Source organism: Pyxicephalus adspersus, chromosome 2 (assembly GCF_032062135.1).
Source record: "Pyxicephalus adspersus chromosome 2, UCB_Pads_2.0, whole genome shotgun sequence".
NCBI lineage: Eukaryota > Metazoa > Chordata > Amphibia > Anura > Pyxicephalidae > Pyxicephalus > Pyxicephalus adspersus.
The window spans coordinates 91,399,233-91,405,583 of NC_092859.1; positions in this window are offsets into that span (position 1 = coordinate 91,399,233).

Below are 6,351 nucleotides of genomic sequence, written 5' to 3' on the forward strand. Positions count from 1 at the left end.
TGCTTTCTTGTAGTTTTTAAAGTTTTGATGTGACCGAGGGCAGAAGGAGCAAACACAAATCCAATAGATAGATACTATTAGAAATGTTCCCTACAAGTTGATTCCCAGATATTAAAGCTGTGCCAGACCTTTAACAGCCAGGTATCAGGGTCACTCAGACCCTTATACAAAGATATCAAAGAATTAAGATGATGGAAGTCTGACATCCAGAGATTGCTTTAACTCAACTGTTATCATTATTTAAGTGTAAAGAATATATATATATATTTTGCATGTCTATCCCAGAAAGACCTTAAAACTTAACTGGAGCCTTACATTTTAATTCTACAAAGGTACAGACTCAGCTCTTCTTCTAATGTTGCTTAGTATGATTTCACTGAATAATGTGAGCTTCTCACAATGAGCCTGATTTATTAAAGTGCCCCAAGTCTGGAGAGGATACACTTTTACAGCAGTGAAGCTGGGCAATCCAGCAAACCAGAAATGGATCTGGTCCAGAATTGAAAACATTTGCTAACACATAGCTAAATTAGCTGAATTTTAGGAATTTGTTTCCAGGTTTGCGGGATACACCCAGCTTAAATAAATCAGATCACTTGATTGTTAGTGTTTGCATATGTCTCATTTAAAATGTAACTACCCTAGACAGTGGTGGTCAATTTACAAGTTATAAGAGGCCATAAGTGCACCCTCTGACATCACCGAAGGGCCCCACATAATGTTTGAAATACCGGTATGTTTGCCTGTGGATATACTACAAATATGCTACAGTTCTGGTTGGAGATAAATTGCAGACACGTTGCAGGATAAAGATAGGGACTGGGAACATGTTACTAGATTGCTAGAGATCTCTGTCATTGCAGTCCCTTTACAAATCAAATTATCCACTACTCACTACAAGGACCCAAGGGTTCCATGGCCAGTACCAAACTGCTGCATGGAGTCAATGGGCTTCAGGTTAGGCACCAGAAACAAAGTATGCAAAAGTGTTTTTGGAGTTTGGAATTTTACATTCCAAATATTGGTGGAAACAGACATGTGATATACTGAACTGACTGAATAAAATAACATCTCACTTGTCAGCACAGAGGTTATAAAACACTCCCAGCAGATGTTAGCAATACTTTTTTGTGTGATTGTGTGGCTCAAAAATAGGTTATTCACAGTGCATATGCTGAATAAAATGTCTTTGATGCACAGATGTTGACCAGCACATACTATAACATAATTATATTTGCTGCACACTGTGAAAAACATATTTGCCTACTGTCAAATGAATTCAGCCTTTTTATTTGTCACAGATATCATTGAATATTAGAAGGTGTATTTCATGATGGAATATATACAGAGCCAACAAGTATACACCTCCTCGCTTTCTTTCTTTGAATTATTTTGGCAGGCAAATCTTCAAAGGAAAACATGTAAAAAACACAATACTAGAACATTTTATCTATTCTTAGAAGTGTATGGCATTCCTTTAAAATGAAGACTTGAAAGAAATAGAAGGAATGCTGTCTGATGTGTATTCCAATAAGATGAGAACTGTATATCACTTTTGTATGTCTGTCAAGTTTGGTAATAATGTTTCACAGTCCACTTTTTAGAAAATCATGTAAAATGTATTTAAATTGCCCTCAGAAACTGCAAATACCTTGAAAAAAAACCCCACATTCTTTAGTCAAAGTAAAAAAAGTCGTAGAGATGAGTTTCTGGTTTGAAAGTTCTTCAAACCCCCTTGAGTTGAGCTCAGTATGCTGAACTGATGTTTACTTTGACAACTTCTTGGTTGACAAGGTACATATCACAAGAGAACCAGTTTTAAGGTACTCAACAGAAAGCATTCCTATTAGCGGGTCATGACATGTGTGGCCCCCGACATTCACTAGCCAATAGAAATGCTTTACAGTTAGTCTGCCCTAATTTTTGTAAAAGTAATCAGACAAGCAGCAGCCAATGGCAATAATTCCTACTGTGTGACTTCACAATCAACTCCCAGCCAATGTTTACCATGCCAGCCATGGGGAATTTTGTGCTCAAACTACAAAAGTTTGCAGAAATTCTGAATGCTGAACAGTGTTCAAATCCAGGCCAGGTTCAAATTCCAATCTCATCACTAGCTAGCAGTAGTTTTAGTACTTGGTCAGCATGATCTTGTTTATGGTTTTCCTTGGAGATCAGGTTCGAAGATGGACTTTGAGCTTTCAAGAAAGGTTGAAATCTAATTCAATTGGTGGCACTGTTACAAAAACTATTTACAGAATGTAGAAATATGAATGAACAATTTTTGTGAATTAACTTTAACATACAGCATACCTCAAACATATGTATTCTAATATGCATGTTGTAAATTCAGATGTAATTTAAAAATGCACATGCCATTGCATTTGTGAATTGATACTATTCTATTAAACTAGATTAACAAGACTGAGGCCATTTTAGAGATAAATCTGATTTACCTCTGATGTAAAAATTGGATTAGATTTTTGAAGAATCAGCAGTCGCTGCATGCAGACACATTAAAAAGAATGACCTGTGTTTTATCACAATTTAGCAAAACTGGGGAAATGGAAATCTTTGACAAAAATGTTTCTTTTTTTACATTGTATCTTTGAAATTCTTTCACACTATTCTGGTCACCCTACATCACTAAAATGAGCCTAAGCTATTCGGGTCAGAAAAGAAACCCATTACATTTACTAAGATAAGTTTTTAGTATATATATGGGCATGTATTGGTGTCTTTTATGGTGTATGGTTCTTTTATAGTGTATGGTATATTGGTGTCTTTTAACAATCGTCAAATCAAGGACATTTTAGCCATGACAGCCTTTGAATGAAAGGTAAGACATAGAGACACGTGAATATAAGGAGGGAGGGTCTGCTATTACTATAATCACAAAAAGATGTACAACAACTGGTGTATGTCTCTGAGATAAAAGATTCACTTCTACTGGTGGTTGGGTAGTTCCAATCAGGTTTGATAATGACTTTGGTGTAAGCTATTACGACCCTTGATTGGAAGTGCAATGTGAGCAATCCAAGCTCAAATTCCAAGTTCAGATGTCCCATTTACAGGAAAAGTGACTGGGCTCAGGGTCATTTACTAACAGTTTGCTGCATTGGCACACCTGTCTCAATCTTCTGTAGAGGGCTGCAGCCCACATCAGGAATCAGTTCACCCCTCTAATAAAGATAAAGTATGACCAGTCAAGGCACCATTTTCCGCTAGTCAGGGACCAAGCTTGGAGCAAATATATAAGGATCTAAAATACAGGAAGTGTTTGCTACTAATTATAATGGGTAAATGTCTTTTGGGAAAGTGTTCCAGAACAGTGTGACTGTAAAGCAAGTAAAATTTTAACAATTATTTCTAGTTACATGCAGTAACCTTATATTTTTGCTTATACAATTTGCCTATTTTCAAATATTGTAAATGTTATCCTGTAATGATGGTCAGACAGTTACAATCGGAGTCAATTCTAACTTGGATAAGTGCTGACCTTGGATTGGTCATCCAATTGAGCATTGTGTCCCCAGCTGCAACCTTGCTAGATTGGTGGAACAATCACAGAACCTCTTGCCATTGTGTTCAGCCAATCCAACAAACTTCTAAATGATTGCATTTGTTATTTTGAGATGCTAATATCAAAGATATGATACCCCTGTTCTAAATTTGTCCCTGTGTCTGTTACCCCGGAAGAAAAAATAAAGTATGGCTTTATGTTATTTATAAGTATTATTAGTAGTAGAGGTTGACAATCAAAAATCCGGCCATCGATTATAGGCTGGAATGTGAGACAAACATGCAGTGGAAATAGTTTAGCATGCTAATAGTAGGCAAAAGCAGAGTGGCAGAAAGAATAGTTTATGAACCAAGGTATACACAGTGTAACTTACACAGATTGACATGCTTAGAGCAAAAAAAAAATACATAATGATCTATTACCTTTAGACCCAACTGTAATATGTATCAATTGGTTCTTTTCTTTTTAATATTTTATATAGATAAATTGTAATTAACGAGACCTTTAAGGCCTTACAATATACACCACATCATTAAAATGCCAGCAAACTTTATTATGTTATACAAAAATCTTAAAACCACATTACAATATAAAACAATAACATAATGACAATCATAAATAAAAACAGCAGCTACAGCTGCAATCCAATTGTATGTAATCTCCATGGTCTTAAGCTACGTACACACGTCAGATTTTTATCGACCGATAATCGGCATCGGCCAATTATCGGGCGAAAATCTGGCATGTGTACAGTCGGTGTCGTCCATCGTCTGAACGACCGACCTGCCGGATCCACGGACGATGGACGACGGCCGATCCTAATGAAAGGGAAGGGGAGAGCGCGCAGCAGGGTGCCGCTCCGTCGCTCTCCCCCTCCCCTCTCCATAGAGCATGAACGGTGCTGTATGTACAGCATCGTTCATGCATCGTGCAGTCCCTTGTCGTTGGAAAGGATCGTGAAAGATCCTTTCCAACGACAAAAATTGCAAGTGTGTACGCAGCTTTACACATGTTCAATTAAACGCGTTTCATGTAACAGTAACAAGACCTACAGGTAAAAACATCATTTAAATAATAACATTATATATACTCAGCATATATTGCCTTTCAAAAACATATACAAAAATTCTTATACATCATACTGGTATGATTCGCCCAGAGATGCGCCTTTAAATTGTGCTTACATAAAAATGACCAAGGGAGCAGGACGCAGCGTCAGGGCAAAGCCACCCTACTCCAAATATTATATATAAATATAAAATTATAGATAGATAGATAGATAGATAGATAGATATAGATATGGATATATATATAATATAATAATTGTATTACATATAATATATTATATATGGATATGACGGGATGTGGCATCATTATTTTTTAGTAATGGGTAAAAAGCTTGATAATATATAAATACTTTTAAATATTTTATTGATTTTCAGTAATAAAAATACACATTGTGCTGTGTTGCAGCGCCCATGCATTTTAAAGGTGTGTTGGATGCTTTGCACATAAAATTCACTCCAACCATATAACAATAGATTGTTGAATTACAGGTAAGACGCTCCATGCATTGTTGTAGCATATCCTTGCACATGTGGGACTTGCTAGGCACAGCTTGTGCATGGATCAAGGAATTTTTTAAGTAAAGGTATGTATATTTTTTAAATTAAATTTTAAATTTAGGCATGCCACTGCTGCTATAGGCTGCTGGTTTTGATTTTGGAGCATACATACATGTTTAACATATGGGGTATATGCGGTGTGTGTATATATATTCAAGCCCCCCTCAGGTGCAAAATAAATATTTTGAGGATACAATTTTTTATCACCAATCAGGCCTACTACACAAATAATAATATTTTTACATTGCTTTATTACCGGGTACATATAATGTATTGACCTATTCATACTAAAATGGGATTAAATGTGATTTCTTTGCATGGGGAGCAGACTGCATACTTTTCTAGAATTACCTAATGCTTTGCTGCCATCTTTCAGCACAGAAGAGCTCTTTGCACTGTCTGCTTTCTGCCAGGGTTAGTTTAATGTGTTTATACAGACCATAAATATTTTGGTGGAAGGCAAAGTTGGGGCCCTCTGTGTAGGTCCTGTTCATACCAATGTCCCATTAAAGCTATACAGTTACAGAACACAGAATAATATTATGTTTACACATGAATTATAAAACTGATATGTCCTAGGCTACACTAACATAAAACTAACCAGGAACACGTGAATATATTCTATAAGCAGAAAAATATAGTCTATATTCATTTTATTGGAATTTTTTGTGGTCCTAAGACTACACTAATATTTTTTTGCATGTTTTTCTTCTATTAGGTATAAAGTCAGATTAAACATGGGGACCACCAATGTAGTCTCTAATAACTTCCGCAGATACTCTAAAGCTGTTGGGGTTGCTCAAAGCCTTCTTTATGGCACTGCGGACACAGTCGTAGAAACATAAACCACATACACATGCTCATAACTTATTATTGACCATTAATCCACTATTAAGAAGTCAAAAAGTATTTTTACCATCTGGTTTTATAGGCACTATTTATAGTAAAATGAAAAAAAAGTTATGAAAAGTAAATTATTGAGTCTAATACTAAATTTAGCTCTGTTCATAGGTAAAATGTTATACTGCTATACACTGACAAGAAGCTAATTCTAGAAATGTTAGTTAGACTGTATCAATGTTCAGCGTGCAATGACCCATGGCAAACAATCAGATCAAATGTAATGTGATCAACTGATTTCTATTTGGCTATTGTTTGCCACTGCGGTTTTGTATTTTATGTCTTTACTGTTGTATATTCTGT